This window comes from Pyrus communis, chromosome 3 (assembly GCF_963583255.1).
Source record: "Pyrus communis chromosome 3, drPyrComm1.1, whole genome shotgun sequence".
Classification (NCBI taxonomy): domain Eukaryota; kingdom Viridiplantae; phylum Streptophyta; class Magnoliopsida; order Rosales; family Rosaceae; genus Pyrus; species Pyrus communis.
The window spans coordinates 7,108,120-7,135,085 of record NC_084805.1 but is presented as its reverse complement, the minus strand read 5'-3'; the positions used below and the strand labels follow the sequence as shown (position 1 = coordinate 7,135,085).

The 26,966-nt window shown below is 37.0% G+C and overlaps 1 pseudogene; it reads left to right on the top strand.

The window, feature by feature from the left end:
• The window catches only part of LOC137730042 (putative polyol transporter 1), a 30,059-nt pseudogene extending 5,134 nt beyond the window's left edge, over positions 1 to 24,925 (top strand).
• Positions 24,926 to 26,966: the final 2,041 nt, after the last annotated feature.

The window sequence follows — 26,966 nt, the reverse complement described above, 5'->3', positions numbered from 1 at the left end:
TTCACTGACAGTAAAACATCATCCCGTTTAACAGTCCCATTCCTACCAAGGTCTGTATCGAACCAACGACACTTAAAAAGATGACTTGGCAACTGTCTTTGTAAAGCAATTGGACCATACTTGTTAGTTTACCATAGAAATCAACGTCTACAATATCTCCTGCTCATGGGATATTTACACTCTTGTTTTGAGTACAAAGCTTGTCATCACGCTCAGCTCCTAAGAATTTTATGTCATTCACATGACTCCTTGAGTACAATTCCGAACTTAGAAGTCTGATAGCCAAGTTATATAATTCATTAGTACACGTGAGAGAATTGGTTTCCCTAACAAAACCAACAAAAAAACCCAAACAACTTTCTTGTTCGCAAAACCAATAAGGAAACAGGTCACGGTGCTTCACGACATATAAATGCGAGGGATGTTCTTGCTTCATCAACTCTTCACGCTCATCCAGGTACTCAATTTTCTCGTCGCAATTGTTAAGTACGAACTAATGAGCTACTTGCATGTCCCTTTCAATGAGTGAATCACCTCCTACTGGTTCACCAAATGATTGTGTGATTTAGGCAAATACATATAGTTTCTGCCTTCTCACACCACCGTCATTATTACGGTGTGGTCGATTGAACGCCATCTCAAGTTCTTGTATTTACATAACACAAAACGTATTCGTCTCAAATGCCACCCAAGCCTTCGCAATTGGTCTTTCGGGTTTCGCCCTGTTGCTTACACTCTTCTTTAACTCACCCAGTAATTTGCAAAAAAGAAAAAAAAAATTGTGATGATTCAAATAAGTTAAATCGTCAATTGATCATGAATTAATTAATGACTAAGGACTTTATACCTTTCGATTGGATACATCCATCGATAATTGATGGGTCCGGCAAGTAACGCCTCATCTAGCAAGTGAATCATCATGTGGATCATGCCTATGAAGAAGGAGGGAGGAAATATTTATTCAAACTTGCATAAGACTTCGACAATGTCAATGCATAACTGTTGTACATCAGACTTTCGCAAAATTCTAGCAGATAATTGAGAGAAAAAAAAATCTCTTCAACAATAGAATCGAATTCACCACATCTTCTAGCAATAAGTGTCAAATATCAATCAGGAGCAAGCATTGCAGTATAACATGACAATCGTGAGTCTTAAGCCCATAAAATTTGGCCCCATCTATGTTTGCACATCGTCCTATATTTGAAGCATACCCATTTGGAAACTTTACGAAGGATACAAACTTTAAAAACTTTTTCCTCTTCTCTATTTTTACTTAAAAAGAAGTTAGCCCCTTCGCTATCTCATCCTTCCTCGTCATCCATAAACGTGCCCTTATTCCCATTTGCTCCAAATCGATAGGAGCTTTGATTGTGTCCTTTGTCTTTCCCTTAATATCTAATATAGTTCCAACCAGTATATGAAACACATTCTTCTCAACATGCATAACATCGAGGTTGTGGTGTAGTTTCAATTAGGACCAATACAACAGCCCAAACAACATACTCTTGGGTGTCTAGTTTAGATGGGTGTCTAGTCTGGTCTTATTTACTGATTTGCCAAACCGACCAAAATCCAAATGATTCAAGTGCGCTAAAATATTTTCTCTGGACCATTCTTTAGGTCTTAGTTGAATCTCTAATCCATCAAAGAATGATATCTCGTTCTAACACCACTTATTGTCCCACGACAACCATCTATGATGCCCTAGGTAACAAACTTTCTCGGCGTGCCAAGAAGACGTTGTGTTGTCCTTGCAAATTGGGCATGCCAAATAACCTCTAGTGCCCCACCTAGATATCATAGCATACGTGAGAAAATTGTTATAGTCCACATTACTGCTGTTCGTAAGGTGAACATCTGCCCAGTTGCTTTATCATACGTCAGAACTCCGTTTTCCCATAATTATTTCAGCTCATCAACCAATGGCCGCAAATAAACATCGATAAACTTGCCCAGATCCTCAGTTATTAACATAGTCAACATCATATATTATTTCTTTAAACCCGTATGTGGCCAACCCCAATCTTACGTTCCACGACTCTCGCGCAAAATCAAGGTACAAACGATCAAACTCTTTCCATGCCTCACCATCAGTTGGATGCCTCATCAAATCGTCATCCACCTGTTCGTCCTTATGCCATGTCAAGTCGCTAGCAGTATGCATTGACATATACAAACATTGAAGCTTGGGCTTTATTGAAAGATAATGCATAACTTTTTGTGAAATCTTTGTCATTCTATTTTGAGCTGTCATTTTAAACCTCGACTATTTGCATATAGGGCATTTATCTAGTGCTTAATAGTTCAATACACAATTATTTTTTATACGCATGAATTTTTTCATAGGCCAATCTCAGACCATTCAACACCTTCTTTGAAATATTGTGATCTTTAAGCAAACAATTGTCCTTTGGAAGCATCCTCTTGAAAAGGCCCAAAAAAATAATCAAAGCACTGATTGGACACACAAAATTTTATTTTTCCATGCATCAGCTCCACAATAGCCGTCAATACCAAAAAATCCTCGCAATCAAAGTATAATTCTTATTTGGCAATAGTTCTTGTTTGACACTTTTTAATAGTTTTTCATAATTTTTAAAGGCTCCACTATCCATACTTCAAGGGACGTCATCTCCCCCTTCCTGATCAAAATTGGTCGAGGCGTCTAGAAAAGCATCATCTAGGATATCCATAGTTTGTTTGTTTAGATCAACATAAGATTCAACTGCCTCAACTAATGGGGTCACATGTGAAGATAAAGGATGTACTAATCGTGCCCCATGATGATTCCAAGTGGTATACGTCTCTATCATACCATGTCGTACTAAATGGTATCAAACATTTTCATAATACTCAACCATTTAATTGTTATAGTTCCTACACGGACACCGGATTAGAGGTGAACCCTGGTTGTGTGTCATTGCAAAATCAATGAACTGATTTATTCTATCCAAGTATTCATTTGCACTTTTATTAGGATTCTGTATCCATTGTCTGTCCATATCGCCTACGAAAAAAAAAAAAATCACAATGGTTACAAACACTTCAATTATAGCATGCCATCTTATGCCTCTAGTAAGGGTCCTATCCCATTTAGGAATGCATGGCTACATGTCGTATTTTATAGCTCTATCAGATTAGATTTCGATGTTGAAAAAATTTGGCAACATATCCCTACAGTTCTTCAAGTGTAGCACGTAAATACTAAATACGTACGTAGCACTCGAAGAACACACAGACATGCTACCAAATTTCTCCTTATCGAAATCTAATCCATGAACCGCAAACTACGACACGTATTTGTGCATTCCCAAACTACCCAAAAATTGGGACAATTCAAGAATTAGCTGGACTGTAGTCATGCTTTCACATCCATAAGCGAAATCTAACAAATTCTCAAACGGGAAACTAAGTTTTCATGAAACGAATGTACGAAGTTAAGTACAAAAAATGTTTGCCTACAAATAAATTGTATCACATAAATGCTAAAACAACAAATAATTAAACTACATTTAATGTTAATGAAATAGTTGAAGAAAATATACATCTTAATGCATTCCTCGCCGATAGTCGTTAAAAAAAACACCTACACACAACAAATTTAATTTTGTTAGTTTCATTGTGTAATTTCAAAAAACAATATTGAAAACAAATTTGCTTACCAATTGATATATAGGTGATGAAGAACGGGAGCACAAGACCAAGTGATAGAACTAAGGGGGAGGAGAGGCAGAGTTGCAATGAATTTGCAGTTTCTGCCTTTTTGCGTCTACGAAGCTAAATTATATTTCACACTCTTGCATGACGAAGCATTCGTCCCGCAAAATCTATGCATTCAAGTACATGGCGCCAAATCTGTTCTCTTTTATCGCTTTTTTACCCACCATGCACGATGAAACATTGTCGCGTAAAACATATGCATTCCACATTTTGGTGCCAACTCATGGCTAGTCCTACATTTTCTGAAAACCTTTGCGCGACAACGGTGTAGCATCACGCAATTCCACTTTGAACGACAAAAAAGTAATTTCATTGCTATTTTTTTTTAAATACTTTTTTTCATTTATTACTTTTTCATTTTGAATCACATAGACACTTAATAAACAAAGTATTAAATTACACCCAAACAAATCTACAAATGTTTAAATTAATTAAAACATTCATGCATATTTAATTAATATAATCATTTATTCAATAATATTTATTCAACAAAAACTTTAAAATCGCATATTAAAAAGTAACATTCATAAATAAAAACTTAAAACCCAAATATTATTATATAATTAAACATAAATAAACATAAATAAAATGTTATCTTGCTGTTGATGGTTTTGGTATTTGATTCAATTCTGCCTCACGTTCAACATCAAACTTCCACTCCAGAAAAGATGATTTGAATATGTTGTCAATGCACTTCATGAAATTTAGGTCACTTTGGTTAATATCCAAATCAGGCTCTAACTCATCGACCAAGTGCGTCTTTATCTACTCGGGGACGACTCTCCAAGACTCCTAATCCGCACTACATTTGTCACGCACTAATACCCAAACATCGCGCATAAACTTGTTGCACATATCCGACTTCTGAATTCCCATCAATTCTTCATAATTGATTTGGTAATGGCTCCCTCCAAAACTGTATCGGACCACAGGCGCAGCTCTTTTTTTTTCTTCTTGTCTACTAAAAAAAATTATATTAAAAATAATAATGCAAAGTATAAAATGTATAGAAAACACATAATTAATTTAGTGGGTATTACCTTTTTCAGAACTCTCGCCCTCCATCCTCTTCGATGAACGAGCACCTGAGTCTGCCATCATGCTTAATTTTGAATAACAATAGAATTGCAATCCGGAAAAAGGTTTGAGAAATATGGAACCCGGAACTGGTTATTTATAAGAACCTTGGCCAACTTGCATGTGAAGGAAATACTTGTGAAAACTAGTTCATTTAGCAACATTTATGGATGCAATTAAGAATTAAAAGGCGGAATCATGCTTGTATTCACTCAAAAACAAAACTTTACCCATGAAATTCAAGGCCTAGTAATTGTGGTGAACCAAGACTCAACTCAAGAACAAAGTGAGTTGACAAATATTATACCTTTGTTGATTCATATTTGCATAAGTAATGGCTAATCACCCAAGAGATAGGGCCTTCATTCCTTACTTCTTAGCTCCATGGATTTCTTGGATGAGGATGGTAGAATGGATTCTCCAAGTTCCAAAATAGGGAACCTCTAAGTCTCCATACCAAGGAGGCACTTGAAGAAGATATGAGTGACCTTGGAGGATGGAAGATTACCAGCTAATCCCCTCCAAAAGGGCTGCCCTCTTAGAGAGAAAAGGGAGAGACTTTTCTTTCCAATTTCCTCAAAAGAGAACCCTAATGAATTTTGGCTATAAAGTTCTTTATATAGTCACTTCACTTAAGTGACTAAAAGAACAAAACCCTATTTTTCATCACATGGCCGGCCTACCATAGGCATTAGGCTATTTGGGCCCTTTTAAATCTTAAGTCATTTAAGTTGTCATACAACTTAAGTTAATAGGCTTGACATTCAAAGACTATTCGGCCTTGAGGCCTAAAACTAACCCAAAGTCTAAAACGAACTTGTTCATTTGATTAATTAACATATTAATTAATCCTAGCCATAATCAATTAAACCATTTAAGTCTCCTCACTCAACTCCGTTGTTTCTTCAATCTCTACCTTACATGGTGTACGATCCATTAAGTTCCTTTTAGTGAGACAGTGGGCATTTGTTACTCTTAACGATCGATTCTGAATTGAAACATACTTTGAATTATCCCTTCAGTGATTACTTACCTTTAGGGCTTCCACAAACCATGAGTGACACTTAGCAGTATGTCATGGCTACCCAAGCTAATCAGAAGAGGTGGATAACCTATTCAGTTTAGGATTACAATGCAATACGGTTTTTCTCTAATACAATACTCTTGACCACATTGTTTGGTTTGATAGTTTATTCATATCTATTATCCAATGTGATTCTTTTACTTATATGATTACCTTGAATGTGATTTGGAACGACTTCCTAAATCTCATTCATACTCTGGCCAGAGATTCTAATCATATCATATAGTAATTCTCCCTCAAACGGTTTAAAGGTTAGAGATCCTTTGTTGCGCATTCACTTGCCTCCATGGTTAAGTGGCTTAACCCTAACTATGTCGTGGACACCCTCTGATGGAGTGACTTTGACATAGTCAAAGATCAAAGACCTAACCACAATACAACTATGATGCCTTAGGTTAAAGGATGACTTTGCATTATCCCAACCATGAGTTCTCATGTGACATGAGTATGAGAACTCCTTGTTGATCGTGTTTAGTGGACTCATTCTCTATTGAGCATCTACATGCTTGTCTTGGTGTCAATCACACCAATGACTCGAGACCAGTCACTCTCCCTATGAAAAGACATAGCACGTACTGATCTTAACGGACTGTCAATGCCCAATTGGCAATCCTATGATCAAGAAGGTTTAGGATATGTATAAGAAAAAGAATGGTCTCATGAATCTTTCTTTAGATCACATTCTTCCAATTGCATATTCCTTGGACTTATCGTTTAAGCATATAACATTTATATGAGATGGCTTAAAACAATAATCTTTGCCCTTTATATTAAACTAGATTAGTTTAATATGTGAAATGTTTGTAAAGTATCATCATATGATTGGTTTTAGGGCACATTTCCAACAGCGTGACGAAAGCTTCGTTGTGCAAAACCCGATTCTCTGATTCAATAGATTGAATCCTCTGACTCAGAAAACTGATTGTCTGGAGTAAAAATCTTGCGCGATAAAAATCTTGCGTGACGAAAGCTTTGTCGCTCAAGACTCTGGCGTCATCACCCTATGATTTCACCCTTACGCAACAAATGTTTTGTCGCTCAAAACGTATAGATTTGAAATTTGGCGGTAAATTTAACCGTATTTTTTACAGCCTTTACGCGACAAACACTTCGTCGCGGAAGGAAATATACGGGACGAATAAGTATTTCGTCGCACATACTTATTGTGTCGAATATTTCGTCGCGCAAAATGTTTACCGACGAACAAATACGTAATTGATTATAATTATGAAATTTACGTTAACATAGATCTTTATAATCTATATTTATGTAAATTTCATAATTACAAAACTTATTCAATTATAATATTTATTCTAAAAATAATAGAAAACTTAAATAAAGTAAATTAACCAATTCAATTATTTAAACAATAAAACATGAACTAAAGGCTAATTATGTCTAAAAACATAACTTAAAATAAAACCTTAAAAATAAATATTGTCCTCAAAAATATAAATTTAATGTTGTAGGCATAATTTACTGAACGATTATCGAGACCATAGAGAGAGAGAAAGGTGCGGCAATAGTAGAGAGAAGAGAGAGATGTGTAATTATAGGTGTGTGTTATTCCATCCCATTGTGCCTTTATTTATAGTAGTAGGGAAGGTTAATTCCTTACCCTTTAGGATTACAACATTTAATAGGTAATCAACTCCTAATAGGAATATAAGAGATATTTCCATATATGCTAGGATTTACACAATCATATTCCTAATCTAATATGACTACAACATTCCCCCTTGATACAATGAGCAAATGTAAGTCTCAAATCAACAGAAGAATGCATAAAAAGGTAAAACTCACAAAACCTTGCTATGGTAAAACCCAAGGTGGGAGAACACCTATAGGCTAAGGAGAAAAGTGAGAAGTTGCATTAAGTCAAAACTATACGTGTTACTCCCCCTGAGTTTGACATAACTTCCAAATGAGAACTACAAGCATTGCATATGAATAGTTAGGCATACCAATTCCTCGGATAAGCTTCTAGAAGGTTGACTTCGGCAGTGACGTCGTGTAGAGGTCGACAAGGTTGTCTGGGATTGGCTTGCATGACTTCAATATCTTGATGCTTTGCTGATGTAGATGTGGATGCAATATGTCTTGTCGTTGACTTCGTTGCTGTATCATGGCTTGGTAGAGTGGAGACATGCGGCATAATCTTCATGGATCTTTGTTGGGACTCAATGATGAATGAAAACAACAAGGACTTCGAATATGCTCAACAAGAACTCTTAACCATGTCTTTCTTGTGGCATAGTGAAGTAAGGTAAGTCTTGGAACAATTCGAAGGTTTCACAACTAAGGTCATATCGTGGACCTCCAAGATACTCTGATATCCCTAATGGTAAAGACATAACCATTTGGGGATTTTGCCTTATGCGGGTTTGATAAGTAACATGCGTCAACATAACAAACAAGGCAAGCAACTTTCCAAGGATTAGGACGGTTGGATCTGCTTGAGATAAGTTGGAATTTGTCCTCATAATACCTTCAGGGTATGTCTTTAATACCAATTCAGTGAATGTGTGAAGGCGCGGTGCTGCATCTTTACCAAGATCAATAGCAAATGAGATGTCATGTCTAAATACAATGAGCTAAGTACAATGAAGCACAAAGTTGAACTTTAGATATGGAATTTCGGATTCCATAACCACTTCAAGGGTCTCATTTGCATATAACGTATGGACGATCAAAGGTATACTCAAAAGTACCACATTCGGGGTATAGTTCGACTGGCAGACCAAAATACCGTCAAAACAATGCTTCAACTTCAGGTCAAGGCATAAACGAAGATCCTTCATCTCAAATCCCATCTTCAGGTGCGAGGTAGTTTTCTCAAGCTCTTCCGAAGTCTTAGTGAGATTCATAGTTTAACATGCAAGGGCATAATTTATATCCCTGACTAATCAAATAATCACTTCGACGGGTATACCACATCTGTCATATTGTAAGTGAAATCCTCAAACATGTTAAGAAGGTGTTTCATGGTTTTGGAACTATTTGAACCAGTCCATGTAATTCTTCGGGAACTTACATGTCTATCTTCATATCCATATCCCCATGTAGAAATACTAACCATATTTCATAATGTTGCTATCACTCATGTGACATTTTGAGAGAAACCTTACGCCGTAAGACGTGCATCATATCGCACTATTTCATTCATCTCATAATGCTTCCTTTCCCACTTGTAACACAATAGGGTTACTTTGGGTAGTGTAGGAACAATAGATCCAAAACATACTTTGGTGAGGAATTTGATATGGATTGTAACTTTAGTTATCCAATCAGTTCTACATTGTCACTTAATCAACAGAACACGGTTCGATATCGTCGTTTTTCATTTATGTCGGTAACTACCATATAAGTGAAAACATCATCGATGGTAATCTCATTTTAATTCCATTTAGCTTATCTAAACTATTATACTGGATCAAAAACTTCAAGTCTCAGGAGTAATCCAGATTAATCTCATGAGATGGAAATGATTTAGGACAGCGATCGAGTTTAGATTCATTATTGTGCCACGTCTTCCTCTTACACACCCTCCAGGGATGTTGACTCGACGTCCGTTAAGTATGTCTATCCTTACAGGCATGTTTGTAGAATATGTCTGGAGCAACATTCCGAAAGCTATAATTCGCCACACTTGCTTAGCATACTTGTGCGGTATGGGGATCACAATAAGACATAGTGGGCAACGTCCACGCAAATTCGCGTCGTTCTCCAGGAAATTTGACGTAAAGGGATCACGTGCAAGGGCTCGAAATGAGCTAGTGTGAAGGAGAAGCATGATCAATAAAAGATACACATCTTTCTTTGAGGACCCATATTGGTACATTATGGAGGCGCAACTTGGCACATGGAATGCACACCCAAATGCATAAATACAAAAATCGTCAAGTTCGTACCTAGTAACCAACTGTAACGTCATATAAGTTGGGTGGCAATCGGCCTCAAGGTGAACCAACATAACTGCGTACAAGATTGCATAACCCTAGGAAAAAAATCAAAAACTTGGTACGTTCACCAAAATTCAGCGATCATTTAAATTATGCTTTATGATCACTAGGCGAGGCTATTTAGGGTGAACATGGGAATTCGATGTTCAATTATAAACCTAAAATACATGCAGTACTTTATCGAAAACAGTCAATGTAAACTCTCCAACATTATCCAGTATATTGGACCTTATGGGATAAGTAAGGTTGTGAGCCCTTAATCGGCCATGAGGTTTAGCAGCAATGTTTGTGGATAAAGATGTGACTAATTTGTCGATTTATCAACCAAAACCCTAAGTATTTATATGGTCCGCATTTTGGTTGGATTAGTCCACATATATTCCCTTGAATCCACTTATGAAAAATGGTGATTTCGTATCTTTGCGAGGAATGATAAAGAAAATTAATTTTCCGAATGAGCAGGCTTGGCAAAGTGTGCTTGTAGGCACAAGATCTTTACTTCGTGTAAGGAGATGCGTCGTAGCATCATTGTTTGACCAAAATGTCCCAAAAGGTTGTGCCAAAGCAAGTAAATTACTCAATCACCAGGCTCCAGGCCGGCCACATATGGTGTATTCCCAATTGGGAGACAACTCATTGGCCCCAAATCAAAGCTTCAGGCTCATTTTTAAAGGTGGTGCAAAGATATTTCACTCTATTTTCTTCAGTGGTTTCATTCATGATCATTGTCATCTCGAATATCCTTAAAAAAACTCAACGACAGGGAGAATTTAATGTCCTTTAAATGGTGATGCAGTACCATTCATACAACGAGGTGCGTGCCAGTGCTCTTAATCAGGTTGGATAGACCTGAAGTCGTTGTTAGAGATGTGATTTAGGTGTAAAGTTAGTGTGCGTAGTACGCATTCATCCAGACAACTAACTTTCCCACATTCCTACCTTATCACGAGTTTAATTGAATTGGTCATATTATTAAGAAACATGCTTCAATTAACTCATATTCGAGGACAATATCAATAAGATTATCCATAAGTAAAACATACACCAAACTTGAATCCAAGAACATAGAAAAATGTTCACAAAGTAAATGGTTTACTAAGTGGATTTTGCCAACAAGGCCATCCATGTCAAAATTTGGCTCTTCCAACGGTGTTTGGTGCAGCAAAATTAGTCTCACATATTGACTACTAGAATGGTACTCCTCAATAACATTGGTAGGGGCACAAACATGTGCATAACCAATGATTTTTTCCATCAAGACGGAAGTAGATTCTGCAGGGTTACGGTTCGGGAATACTATCCCTTATTCTTGAAGTTTTAGGTCTTAGGTGCCAAGGATCACGCTTTGGGCATGATGCCACACTTTGGCAAGCCCTAATTCTACCATATGTTTGGGGTAGTAATCAGATCCGAGAATTTGGTAAACTTTTGCTTTCTACATTAGTGCTTCAGGGGCAAGTTAGAAACATGGAAGGATGAGAAAAGTATTCTCTAGTCAAAATTTGATCGGATTTATGAACTTCATAATTGTACTCATTCGTGGACGTAATCATGGTTTGCTTCAGGCAATGTCTTTCATGATTAATTAGTTCATAGAAGTGAGCCAAAGAGCCATGGAATCCTCATTCAAAAGGTATTTCTATTTGTAATGCTTTGGGCATAAGTCTTCGAATGAAGATCATGGCGGAGGCTTATTCAGCTCTTCCTTGCCATTAGTGCCTTCAATGGTGTCACAACTTCTTAATAGTCAAGTGGAGATTCATGTCTTGTACCCCACATAAAGTGGTTTCTATTAGAAGCGTCCAGATTAGGGAAATCGAACTTGTGACAGTTCGACAATCCACTGAATTGGAGGGAACAAGATTGTGATTGGTGCTATGGGAATGACTCATCCATAAGCATCAAAGTTAGAACATTCGGGTTTTAAGACATGGTTTTCATGAAAAACATCGGGTTTTCATGGGTGTATTGTTTTATGAAAACTTTGCGTTTCAATTGCACTAAATTTGAAACTACAGGTTCAATTTAGTTTATGGAAGAACACAAAATGCAATATACAACTAAGTGTAGTGGATTTGAGTTGCATCAGAAACTCAAGTGTGAGTACTTCGGGACTACGAAAGTGAGTCAACGGTTCAAAGAAAAAAATAAATTATTAAATCGATAATGTCCAAAAGCGATCTTCAGGTTAATAATTTTGAATTAATTATCAGATCAATGGATTGCATGTCACTTTTAATTAATTCAATAGATTAGGACCAAATAGGGTCGATCGTAGAAGAAAAAATAATTATAACATTCGGGGTTAAAATATTTAAAATGCCAAAAATTGGCATTGGATTAAAAAAGTCAATAGCCCAATAACATTGGACTTGGATGTCGTGAGTAGGGCACCAAAAATAAGGGGCGGGCTAAAAAAAAAAAAAAAAGCCGAAAATGGCTTTGGGCCGAGAAAAGAAGGCAACCTGGCATTGGATTGCTGGCTTCTGCTTTAGAGAAGCTTTTGTAGCCTCAAGCTGCGGGCTGTGCTCGGACAAGTTGCAAAAACAAAAAAAAAAAAAAGGGCAACCCAATAGGGCATGCAAGAGTATAGTTACACTGTTACACATATACACAAATAATTATTTACAACATATAAAAAAACAATTTCACAAAATTAATTATTTTCAACGTTTGTCACACTTACTAATAGTTGATCCATCACCGCCTTCTTCACGTAATCGGGCACAAATTTCTAAGAGTGTCACTCAACAGTAGGACAATTGTTTTGCATTACTAAACGAATCGAATGCTCAAACTCCACATATTGCATCATGTCATGGGGCCCAGGGGGCGTGTTGTTTCTTTCCACCATTCGATTCCAAGCCGTTGCTCTCCTACTACCCCTATTATTGGCCATCATATGTACAAAACAATGTGAAAAAAACTGCAAAACAATATGTGCTTATAAAGAACACGTAACACTTTACGCGACAAAGCCTTCGTCGTGCATAACCGTTGAGCGACGAAACGTTTGTTGCGCAAAGTACGAAATAAGTACGCAATAAATGCCAAGACTTCAACGCCACCGATCATTGCTTTGTGCGACGAAGTCTCGTCCCTCAACGTTATGTGTGACCAAAAGTTCATCATGTAATTAAGCGGTAATGCACAGTAAATACAGCGCCTTAAATGCTAACCGGTTGTTTCATAATGTTTTTATGCGACAAAATCTCGTCCTGCAAAGGTTTTAGCGACAAAAGTTTTGTCGCGTAAAGCCTTGCACGATTAATTGAAAATATTTATTTTATTTCGTCTCGAAAACAATTTCTTAACAAAATAATGTCAATACTATAATATTTTGAAAATCTGTTCTCGAAACAAAACAAAATAAATATAGTCCATAAAAATTTATGCTTCCAAATTAATAATAATTCAGTGCCATTATTTAATAAACCATAAATAGACTAATAAAAAAAAAATTCTAATCGTTCCCTGGTCCAGCCACAACGTGCCACTCTGTATCACGTTTAACATCAAACTTCAACTCCCGAAAACGATACTTAAACACGACGTCGATGCACTTCATCAAATTTGTGTCACTTTTGTCAATGTCCTAATCAGGCTAATATGCAAAAATAAATCAATTATACATATAACTATTATATTTTATCTAAAGAACTAAATTATTATTTAACTAATTAATATCTCTCCAAGACTCCCAATTCACTCCGCATCTGTCATGCTCCAATACCTTGACATCGCCCCTAAACTTGTTCACCATATCCGACTTCTGATATCCTACTAATTCTGTGTAAGTGATTTGGTAGGGGCTCTTAGTTGAAGAAGTGTATCGAACGCATATCGCAGCTCTTTTTTTCTTTTCTTTTTTTTTTCCTTGTCTACTCACAAAATAAAAACTTATATTAGTCTACTTAAACATTTCATTAATTAAACAACCAACAAAATTTAGTACGTATTACCTTTCTCATAAACTTCGCTCTGAACTCTCTTTGACGAAGGACCACCAGAGTTCGCCATAGCATACGGAAAAACAAACAAAAATTAGAATAATAATTCGGTGAATGTAAAGAGTTTTCGGATTAAATTCTGAAGAGACAAAGCGAAACTGGCAATTTATCATGGTGTAAACACCGCATTCAACACTTTGACCAAACAACTGACAGAACCTTTGCACGAGGAAAAAATTGGTCGCATTTTTTTGGCTCCGAAAACACAAGCATTTGTGCGTTTTTCTGCGAACCTTTGCGCGATGACGAGTTTTTTTTTTTTTTTTTTTTGTCGCTTAAGCTACTTTTGCACAACGAAACATGGCGTTGCTCAAGATGTTTGTCCTATTAAATTATTTTCGATGGGTTTGAGCGACGGAATGTTATCTTTGTCACGCTAACCTGTTTTTTATGACAAGTTTTATGTCATCGCATAAAGTTTGCTCTTGCAAATGGTTTTTTCTACTAGTGATGTGACATGTACACATCACTTGCCACATTAGATAGTCCACAAATGTCATATAAAAATGTGTTCACCCTAGAATTTTCCTTAAATATTTACTGGGTGACGCTATGTTTTATCTTTCACACACCCTCTGAATTTTCGACCGCAAGATCAAATGAACTAAAGAATATCAAAAGACGAAAATTAACAAAAGGTGTGTGGAAACTACTAATGGATGTGTGGATAGCACCACCCTATTTGTTGTTTCATAAACCTCTAACATGCATGCACGTGGAGTTTATATAAATAGAATTGATCATTTTGAAAATTTGTAGGTCTTTGTTAACGTTGGTATATTACTGGGGTACGTATCCAACTTTGCCTTAGCCAAGCTCCCAATCCACTTGAACTGGAGGATCATGCTCCGCATCCGCGTAATTCCCTCAATTTTTCTGGCCCCCGACGTTTTAGCCATACCCGAGTCGCGACGTTAGCTCGTCATGCAAGGGAGACTCAGAGACGCCAAGCGAGTACTAAGTAAGACATCATCTTAAGAAAAGGATTCGTAGCTCAGACTAGACGAGATTAAAGAAGTTGCAAGAATCCCCAAAGACTCAAAGGATGAGGTCGTTCAGGTTTCTAAACGTAGCCAAGGTGAAAGTATATGGAAGGAATTGCTCCTCCACCACACCTCGGTTATTCGCCACATTTTAATAGCTGCCCTTGGTATCCACTTCTTTCAACAATTGTCGGGCATAGACTTTGTGGTTTTGTACAACCCCAAGTTCTTCGAGAAAGCAGGAATCACTTCTTACAATGACAAGCTACTTGCAACCGTGGCTGTTAGATTTGTCAAGATTATTGCAATCTTCATGACTTTTATTTCATTGTATAAAGCCATCACGATTGGTGGGGCCTTCTTTCTTTACGCGGGAATTGTTGCGCTTGGTTGGTTCTTCTTTTATACGTTGCATCCAGAAACGCAGGGTCGATCCATTGACGATGTGGAGGTCTTGTTTGGTAAATACCACAAGTGGAGAGAAGACAATGCTCTTAACAAGACTAAGCAAGCTGATCATGGTTTTGATGATGACAACAAGGCTCAAACCCATTAGGAATAGAAGGGTAATGCTTAATCAATGTTTAATGCAATTTATGATGTTGATCAATTCCTTATCTCATATATTTCGGTAGTATGCAATTGTACTTACATCTGTTTGATATCCTACTAAAAAAAAACTTTATTATCATTTTGTAAGAAACATCTATAAGAATAATGTTCATTAAAACCCAAAAACTTGTTTGGTAGTGATGTTGAAATTTTTGAAAACTTTTGGTTTTCATCTTTAGTGAGACATAGATCTCTAGCAATCGCTCCAGCCAGTATATTAAATTCTGAACTTCTAAGAAGGATAATGTCAAAGAACCTAATTTTCAAACCAAATTTTGTAAACCAAATGATACGGTTGTTGATGGTTGGATTATTACTTAAGTGTTAATTAACATTATATTTGGGTTGATATTTGACTAAGGCCCAAAGATGTTAAAATGAGTGGAGTTTTGCCTGAAGCCCAGTCGACAAACCAAGAACAAATTAGCACCTCCTCCATTAAGACATAGGCCACATGCCCAAGATGGAAGTGACAAGTGATGGAGACTAACTTGCTATCAGTTAAAAATCACTTTCTAATGGCAATACAAGTAAATAGCTGATGACTCATTGCCCTTGGAAGCCCTTGGCCAAGAACAAAGCTAAAAGCAGTTAGGCCAAATCGTCTATAAAAAGGGAAGCAAGCACCAGAGACAAGGACACTCAACCAATCAAACTCAAAGGCATACAAACTCTGCTCTCAAGCTAGTTCATACCCAGAAAAGTTGAAACTGGCCCAGATTTAGTCCTTTTAGCAATAGTTCTCTTAGAAAAGCTATCTTCTGTCTAGTGTAAAGGCCCTGCTACCCTCCCTAGTGTTGTAGTATCGATTCCCTAATGTAAAACCTGTTTACCATCCATCCTGTTTAGCATACAACCTTTATAAAACTCAAAGAGAAGTGGATGCAAGACGTTCAACCTTGTTCGACAAGGTGAAATCTTGCCCATGTCTCTTTGTATGTACTTGTATTTAGTAGATCTTTTGCTTTATATAATTTTTATCATGTACTCAAGGTATTTCCAACTGTTTTCCGCCTAAGAATCCCAATTTACATTTAGATGTAGTTAACTTTACAAATCTGTTTTCATTAAGAACAAACTGAGACCAAGGAAATGGTTTAAAGGGTCCTGAACTCCCTTCATTTTGAACATACAAGATTATGAACTAAAAGTCCTTGTTTACAAGGCAAGAAAAAAAACTTAATGCAAACTTAAGTTTAAGTAACTTGGGCGTAATCGACTTAAATCATATCTACTTAACATTCATTATACTAAGATAACAGTGGCACGCCTAGCTTTTTGTTAGTTTTGATTATGAGCCTCAAGGTCTACATCTAAGGCCCCACAAAGGCACCTTTCAAAACTGACTAGTAACATATCTTATAGTACACCAAATAGCAAGAGCTTGAGCAACTATACACCAAGTGCCAAACCTCTCAGAGGAGTTGTGCCAGGGCTGATTCCTTGCCTGAAAAAAGTTTTGGCACTCTCAATAGGACTTCACAAATTTTGTATGCCCTGAAGAAGGAAATAACGGACTTTTAGGAGAAACATAGAGTATGGGCAACCACATTGTCCAAAAAGATCTGACATGACCGATCACCCAGAAGATTTCTCCTTCCTATAAAGCCCAGCTATTCTAGGAAGCCTATCTTCATTTGAAAAGTCACGTAGAAAGGTTACCAATGAATACTTGCAAGCCACCATGGTGCAAGTATTGAAGATTATGGAGAAGATTTCTCTTGAGACCAGATGAGAAGTGAGCAGACTCTGTTCCATAACAAGGAATCTGCAGAAGAGGTTAGAGTTGGAGTATTCTTCCCCAAGGAATGATCAAGCTAGAGAAGTAGTCAAGGATAAAAGCCTTGAGAAAGAAACAATGATTCCCCTATTTCCTTTGCTTTAAGAAAAAATGATAGGGGAAAAAGAAGGAAAAGCCTGGAACTAATCGACCTAAGGAGGAAGAGATCTTGGAAACGTATTTGCTCGACCCTCTATTATTCCCACTTGATAGTAGGGGCAGATCAGGAAAGATAAGAAGAAATATAGGATAGATCATCAAGTTGGAAAGCCTAGTGGAAAAGGTGTGTCCATAACTGCGGGCAAACCTCCTCCTTATAGGCAACCACCATTGGCTAATAAGGGAGGGGAAGCTAGGTAGAGACAGCCGAAGCAGCAAAAAGAAGCTTTCTTGGGCAATGAGAGAAGCCTGAAGTAGGGACTCCTTATACCCCACACAACAATGTAGTTAACCAGCAACATAGAAATGAGTTGGCTAAGCTGAAAAGGATAATGGTCAAGAATGCTCAACCCCAAGCTCCCCCGCTATTCAGGATCACGTATCAAAAGCCTACCTTAAATATATTGATGAGCAGAACCCTTTTCCCCTTAACTTCAAGATGTCTGTGTTCCTAACTTTCAGTAGAAAAGACTGTAATGTGTCCTCTAGAGATCACATCTTCAAGTTCTCCAACTACTGTGTGGCATTTGAAGATAATCCTAACTATAAGTTAAGGTTGTTTGGGAACTCACTGGTTGGCTTAGCATCTCAGTGGTACTCTTTGTTACCCCCCAATTCCATTGCTAACTGAGGGCAAAAGGAGATCGTTTTCCATGAGCAGTTCTATAGGGTGGAGCCCTAAATGACGATTAATAATCTAGTAGAGATAAAACAATATGAGCATAAGTCCACAGAAGACTTCATGATGAGGTTTAGGAGGACGAGGATGAGATGTCAGTTCCCTATCAACCATGCTTAGCTTATATCCATTTCTCATAAGGCATTAAGACTACCCTTGATAAAGAAGTTTTATGATATACAATTCAATGAACTGCAATGGTTGGTAATTGTTGCCACGAAGTATGAAAAAATGTTTATTGAAGAACAACAAGTAAAGTACTTGTCGGAGGTGTCTCCTTTCTACAATAACAAAGTTGCAATTCACCAATTAAAGTTCGAAGGTTCAGAGCCTGGAGAAAGGGACGGTAATGGAAGGGAAGGAATTGAGCTGTGTGCAGTCGAGATGACTACTCCCTTCAAGCCTTTAATAGTGAAAGGTTTGGTCTAACCAGTTAAAGACAAAAAAATAGTGATGAATGACGGAGGATTCATGCCTTTGAAGTCTCCTAAATATCAGACTTATTCTTTTGATTTGACCAAAAGTGGAGATCTATGAGGAATTGGTGCGGGCAAGAGTGATTGAGCTCGACAACACCAAAAAGATGCATAAGCCAGAAGAATCGAGAGGAAATAAGTATTGTAAAATGCATTACACCTTTAATCATTCCATAACTAACTGTGTACAATTCAAGGACTAGATACAGGACCTCAAAGTCAAAGGAAAGTTATTATTGGAGAAACCCCAGCAAATAAGATGATTGATATAGATCCCTTCCCAGAGGCCACAATAAACATGATCAAACTTAACTAGTTTGGGAACGGAAGAGGAAAAGTTACCTGAGAAGTGAAAGGAGGCAAGAAGTAAGCAACCAAACCTACAAAAGGAGTGAAAGGGTTGCCCGAGAAACTCAATCTTTAATCAATTGGGAGAGGAAGAGATAGAGGAGAGTGTAGGGTGTTTGTGTATGAAGGAGAGAGACAGAGTGATACAGGGAGAAACAACAGCTGACAAGGGGAGCAGGGAAATGAGAATGGGAATAAAGAAGAATGCACATACCTAATTGGTGAACTGGTGTATGCCTAACGGAAGTCCTCGACAGGCACCTTCACTCAGTGGTCAAGCAAACGTGTTTCTGCTCGTTTTTTAACACATCGGCATGGTCATTTCTTAAACTAACTGAAACTGTTAGTCAATGAAACTGTCCATCGGGCAAACTGAACTTAGCCAACGAATCAATGTTTCATCTCGCAAGCCTCAATGATTTGCGCACCAAATTTTTTGTTGGCGTCAAAATCTTGCCCTACGACAGTCAAATGTGGAAAACTTTCGTCGCCTAAAGTGCATTTGAGTGACGAAAACAATAATCCATCAGTCAAATGTGGAAAAATTTACGTGACGGAGGATTTTGCTGTGCAAGGTACCTTTTCTCAACGAATAAAAACCTTCATCGTGCAAAGGCCTTCAAGTAAATGCGGGTAAGGAGTTTTTTGGCACCAAATAGTCTCATGACAAAGAATTTTCCGCATAAACATTACGTGACAGATTTTATCAGGTAAACATTACGTGATAGATTTTATCAAGTAAAGGGCTTTGAAATGGTCAGTGCACATTGAACTCGTCGTATTTATTGCGTACTTTATGCTACAAAGGTTTCTTCGTTCATGGTTTTTAAGACCATGTTGAGCAGTAAAATTTTTGTCCTGCAAGGTCGTACAGATTATTTAAAAGCACAATCTCACTTTAACTTTTTCTCACATTGGTTTTCCCACAACCCTAAATTTCCTCCCTTTACATCTTGTTTTAATTTTGGTGAGATGGCCGATTTCGCTACTCTTACAACTAAGCAATGTGAATGAGAAGGATTTGGGAAAGGTATGTAATATATTTTTGGAAAAACAATTTTGGGTGAATCACTTACTTTGATGTTGAAATTTATGTTTTGTTTCCACAGATACTGCAGATAAAAAACCCAGAGATCGGTGCAGGCTCAAAAGGAGGAAAGTATGCAGCGTATGCGAATCATTTATGATTATATGAGGGGATTGAATATGACGACGAATGTGGAGCTTATGCACGATATTCAGCTACTAGTGCGGATCAACTGTTTTACGAAGTGGGCATCTTCGAACAATTTGCCCGAGGTATTGAAGAAGTCTATGTTGGATGAATTATCAGTAAGTGTAAATTAGTAAAATAATAATTATTTTTGTTAAATAGTATTATAACGATTAATTTGTAATTATTTTTTGCGTCACAATGTAACTATATTATTTATGTTACGGACCAACGCTTGATGAAGTTGATCGACGAAATGTTCAGGACGCATTACCGGCAGTGGTGGCCTAACGTCTAGTGACACATAGAATTACGGGGAAATCTTGACGGACTAGTGGAGTAGAAGTCTTAATTAAGTGTTGTGGACGAATAACATATGTTTATATTTATTAATTTGAGGACGATGTTTTTAATTATTTCTTTAATATGTATTTGAATTAAATTTTCAGTTAAATCGATTAGTTGGTTAATTTGATTTATTTGGTTTACTTAATTTGATTTAATTTTTTTTTTTTTACTAAATCAATTAGACAATAAACTCTTTGTGTAAATAAGCTTCAAATTTTCAAATAAATATTTAAATTTAATGTCCTCTATCGCTTCAGCATTTAGGCGGCGAACCTGTCATCGCCCAGAAATATTCATCGCGCAAGTGGCCAACAAATGCAGGTAGATTTCGTGCCAATTTTCAATGGTATATGTTTTGCGCGACAGAGGTTTCGTCGCACAAAGAGTTCGTGTTTATAGTCAGATTGCTCAGCTGTAGAGGTAGAAACTACAAATTTTGCAGCAACTGCCTCTGCCACTAGAAAAATTCAGCCTTCCTCCTTCCATAACTATCAAATCCATCATCTCTCCTTGAATCAATCTATCCTACTCTATTCGGTATGCATTTTCGTTTTGTATTTGAAAATTTCATTGTAAATTCGTACTAACACCATTAAATTTGTTTTCTATAGAGCTGTTGTATACGATTATCGATTATCGATTAAATTTGTTTTCTATATAATATATATATATATATATATATTATACTAATAAATTACGTAATAGTTAGGGTAAATTACATAGAACTACCTCAATTATTGGGTCATTAACAGTTTCATACCTCGTCTTTAAAAAGTTTCAATGTCATACCGTATCTTCGAATTTGTTTCAATGTCATACCTTCCATCAGTTGTCTGTCAATTCCTCTGTTAAATGCTGACGTGGCTTGTGACGTGGCACACTTTCTATTAAAAAACTAATAAAATATTATTAAAAACTAAAAAAATAAAATCATTTAATATTTTTAAATATAAAAATAATAATTAATTAAATAAAAGTTATTAATAAAAAAAATAAAAAAATAACCCCATGTTCGTCTTCCACCCCCAACCCCCTATCCCTGCAACCCAAAAAGAAAGAAAAGAAGAAGAAGAAGAAAAAAAAAAAACCCCCATCTTCATCTTCCCTAATTCCCCTTCTCTGCAACCCACCCCTTTCTTCCCCCTCCCGTCTTCCCCTTCCCTCCACCTCCGTACCCACCTTCGCACCCACCCTTTTCCCTCCTCTACACACCCCACTCCTTAAATCCACAATTATTCCCCCCATTTTCTCCGTGCCCAATTTCTCCACCAGGGGAATCAGCAGAAGACGAGATCTGGGTTGCAGGGAAAGGGGGGTTGGGGAAGATGAGGATGGTTTTTTTTTTTTTTTTTTTTTTTTATGGGTTGCAGGTAGTGGGTGCGAGTAGGGGTGGAAATTTTTACCAAATTATTGTACCAACCATAGCATACCAAATTATTACCAAAAATTTGTACCAATTGGTAATGGTACGGTATTTGTACTGTACCATACTGTTTCGGTACGGTACTAGTATCCAAAACTAGTACTGGTGGTATACCGTACCTACCAATATTATTAATATTATATTATGTATTTATTCATATAATTATTTAAGGGCAAAATTAATAATAATTATTGTGGAAGTGTAAAAAATGTAAAAAAAAAAAAAAAAAAGTAAACAATCACTCATAGTGACAAGCTTTACAACTTTCATGAAGATGTTAGCTTCAAAATCCAACACTTTAATCCATAATCCTTAAATTTATATTTAACCGTCAATTGTCATTTACGCTTTATTCTTCTTATTGAATTTTATTTTTTGAAAACATGATCATCTGGCGGATGTAAGAAGATGAATGGTTTAGATCTTTGATATCACGTTTCGATATTTACGGTTAACTGAAATATGAGTTGATGTCATATAGTTTGTAGAAACTGAATAAACATCAACCAATATTTTCACTAACCGTAAAATTCTAAACATAATATCTGTGACATCCCACATCGCCCAGGGGAGTGATCCTTAAATGTATATTCTCATCCCTACCTAGCACGAGGCCTTTTGGGAGCTCACTGGCTTCGGGTTCCGTAAAAACTCTGAAGTTAAGCGAGAAGGGGGCTTGAGCAATCCCATGATGGGTGACCCACTGGGAGGTTGCTCGTGAGTTCTCAAAAACAAAACCGTGAGGGCGTGGTCTGGGCCCAAAGCGGACAATATCGTGTCACGGTGGTGGAGCGGGGCGGGGAAATGATCTGCCCCGGACGGGGATGTGACAATATCAACGATCCAAAGCGTTCATCTTCCTGCATCCTCTAATAGATCATGTTTTCAAAAAAGAAAATCCGAAAAAAAAAACAAAATTTGATGAGAAAAATGAAGCGTAAATGTAAACAACAATCAACGGTTAAATTTTGATCTATAATTTATATGATTATAATGGCGAATTAGCTATGCTCTTATGATAGCTCCTGTCTACACCGCCGAGATCTCTCCGGCCTCGTTTCGTGGCTTCCTCACATCTTTCCCCGAGGTTTGTTCCATTACCATGTTATATTATCATGTAATATAGTAACTATTTTTGTTATTAGCCAGGGTGATATGTTTACGTAAATATAAGCATCTAAGTATTTGAAAAAAGTTATGCTTGCGAGACCATATATTTATATCACATATCTATATCATCTCATGTGACACGTGGTGCATACAATGAACATTCAATAAGATAAATTCATTAATTGATGCGGCATTTAAACCATCACTTGCCACGTCCGAAGGTATAAAAATATGGTAAAAAAATGTGATATTCTAACAATTTCCTCTTACAATGTAGGGGAGTGCTATTCACACATCCCTTTTCACCTACCACACACTCTTGTTAATTTTTGTCCACTGTTCTTCTTCAATTCATTCGATCCGATGGAAAAAAAATTGAGAAAATGTGTGAGACGGTAAGATAGAGTGTGTGAATAGTACCACCCAAAAAACAATGCTAGGGACACCAGATATTTATAGCACATTAGTGTATCATCTCGTGTCGCAAGTGATGTATGCAACCAACATTCAATCAGATAAATTCATTAATTAATGTGACATGTACACATCACTTGCCACATTAGATAGCGCACAAATGTCATATAAAAATATGTTCACCCTAGAATTTTCCTTAAATATCTACTGGGTGGCGCTATCCACACCATGTCTTACTTTCTATACACCTTCTGAATTTCCGACCGCAAGATCAAATGAACTAAAGAATATCGAAAGACGGAAATTAACAAGAGGTGTGTGAAAAATACTAATGGATGTGTAGATAGCACCACCCTATATATTGTTTCGTAAACCTCTCACAAGCATGCTTGTGCAGTTTATATTAATTGAATTGATCATTTTGAAAATATGCAGCTGTTTGTTAACGTTAGTATATTACTGGGGTACGTATCCAACTTTGCCTTAGCTAAGCTCCCAATCCACTTGAACTGGAGGATCATACTCGGCATAGGCGCAATTCCTTCAGTTTTTCTAGCACTCGGCATTTTAGCCATGCCCGAGTCACCACGCTGGCTCGTCATGCAAGGGAGACTCAGAGACGCCAAGCAAGTACTAAATACAACATCATCTTCTGAAGAGGAATCACAGCTCAGACTAGACGAGATTAAAGAAGCAGCAAGAATCCCCAAAGATTCAAAGGATGAGGAGGTCGTTCAGGTTTCTAAACGCAGCCAAGGTAAAGGTATATGGAAGGAATTGCTGCTTCGCCCTACGCCGGCCGCTCGCCACATTTTAATAGCAACCCTTGGTATCCACTTCTTTCAACAATTGTCGGGTACAGACTCTGTGGTTTTGTACAGCCCCAGTATCTTCGAAAAGGCGGGAATCACTTCTTACAATGAAAAGCTACTTGCCACCGTGGCTGTTGGATTTGTCAAGACCATTGCAATCTTGGTGGCAATATTTCAAGTTGATCGGTTCGGACGTCGTATTTTGCTTTTGTGCAGTGTGGGTGGAATGGTAGTTTCTTTTACGCTGCTCGGTGTAGGTCTTACGGTCATTAATTAATCCCCAAGCAAGGTCCCGTGGGCCGTCGGGTTGTGCATCGCCATGGTACTATTCATCGTTACTTTTTTCTCCATCGGGTTGGGACCCATCACGTGGGTCTACAGCTCTGAGATCTTTCCGTTGCAGTTGCGCGTGCAAGGGTGCGGTATGGGGGTGGCCGTAAATAGGGTGACGAGCGGGGTCATCTCCATGACTTTTATTTCATTGTATAAGGTCATCACGATCGGTGGGGCCTTCTTTCTTTACACGGGAATTACTGCGCTTAGTTGGGTCTTCTTTTATGCATTGTATCCAGAAACGCAGGGTCGATCCCTTGAAGATATGGAGGTCTTGTTTGGTAAATACCACAAGTGGAGAGAAGCCAATGCCATGCTTAACAAGACTAAGCAAGCTGATCATGGTTTTGGTGACGACAACAAGGCTCAAATCCATTAGGAATAGAAGGGCAATGCTTAATCAATGTTTAATGCACTTTATGATGATGATCAATTCTTTTATCTCATATATTTCAGTTATATGCAACTGTACTTACATCTATAAGAATAATTTTCGTTAAAACCCATTAACTTGTTTGGTACGTAGTGAAGTTGAAAATTTTGAAAACTTTTGGCTTTCATCTTTAGTGAGACACAGATCTTGAGCAATCGCTCCAGCCATTATATTAAATTTTGAACTTTTAAGAAGAATAATGCCAAGGAACCAAATTTTCAAACCAAATTTTGTAAACCAAATGATATGATTGTTTATGGTTGGATTATTACCTAAGTGTTGATTTACACTCTTAACTCCTATTGATAATACATCATTTGGTTTGCAAAATTTGGTTTAAAAGTTTACTACCTAGTATTATCCTTGTAAAAAAATCACTAAACACACCACATGAAAACCCCAGTCTACCTAGACATCCTTGCTTATTGCCTTACCCGTAAACCCTCACCGTCGCTTATCGACTCTTCCTTTACTCTTCTCTCCGATCTTAGTGTCCTTTTGAACATTTTCTAGTGGACACAAAATCTGTTGGAGAATAATTAAGAAATAAACAAAAATAACAAAAATAAACAGCACTTGAAATTCTAATATTTAGCCAAAAATACTTGTTATGCAGAATGAAATTACACAATAAATACAGAAACTAATATAAGAATAACAATGGTACTAACTTGATTACAGAAGGTAGAGGCTAGCGTAAAAGCTATGTCCTTCGAACAGTATTTTCGTCTCACTTTTGTGCTTGTGGTTCTACAACGTCTCCTCGACCAAGATTCAACTACCTGATTCAACAACCCACACTAGATTCTAGAATTCTAGCGAATTTGCTTTGTGTGCTTACTCTCTGGAAATTTCGTACAGAAGAAAAAGTGGAAGAAAGGATGATCTCACTTGGATACTATGATTGCAAATATATAGGTTGTTTCACACCCTTTCAAATACCTATTCAGCGTATTTGAAACTACACAACTCTTTCTAAGAGCTGTGTCTTTTAATCAAAACGTTTTTTAATTAATAAATTAATTAAACAATTAATCCGAAAATTAAAATTAATGAATCAGATTAATTTTAAATTCCCAGCCCAAGGCCCTTGTCTTGATTAATTAATATTAATTGCATTTAGGCTATATTATACATGCCTAATCCACACAACCATAAGGCCCAAACCTTCAATCCATTTCCGAATGGTCTATGTTCTAATTCCCACACCAAAAGTCTCAAAACCCTTACAAAATCTTCATCATCAAGACCGATCAAGCACTCAAGTTCTGTGCTCACTCTCACCTTTTAGGAAGGTTCAGAGTCTCAGACATCTTATTTTCTTTGTTAAGTAACAAGACATTTTATCGATATGTTTGGTAGATGTGTTTAATATTTAATTGTTTGTTCTTGTTAGAACATTTAGTTAATTTAGAATCTTCTACGTAATTGCAAGAAGGTAAATTTTTATACTAATTATTTTAGGAATTCGTCTCATATGGGTTTTATCAAACCCTATATATGCATATATTATACACATTGTATCAGACAAATCAGGGAATCATATTTCTATATGGTATCCTAGCAGGTTGCTCCATGTATAAGGCCAGGGAGACTAAATTTATGGACAAAGTTTTGAAAATTAGAGGACATGAAAGTTAATGATTGGTTTATTATTTACACATTGATAAATGTGCTTATTCTTATTGGTGACACATCATTTAGTTTATAAATTTAGTCTCCAAATTTGGTCTCCCTAGCATTACCCTTTGTGTTGTCCACGTGCTAGGCATGAAAATTCAGTGACACACTCTGACCCCAATAACACAAGTTAGGAGGCTGTAATATGTTGGCCACCACTAAATTAACCACATGAACCCATCATGAGATGACGTCACAAGCCGACTTAGTGATGAAAAACTTCGTAAGATAATTATGATGTGAATGAATTTGAACCAAACTGTTCTTTATTAATAATCGAAACAGACTACTACGCAAACCTCATCAA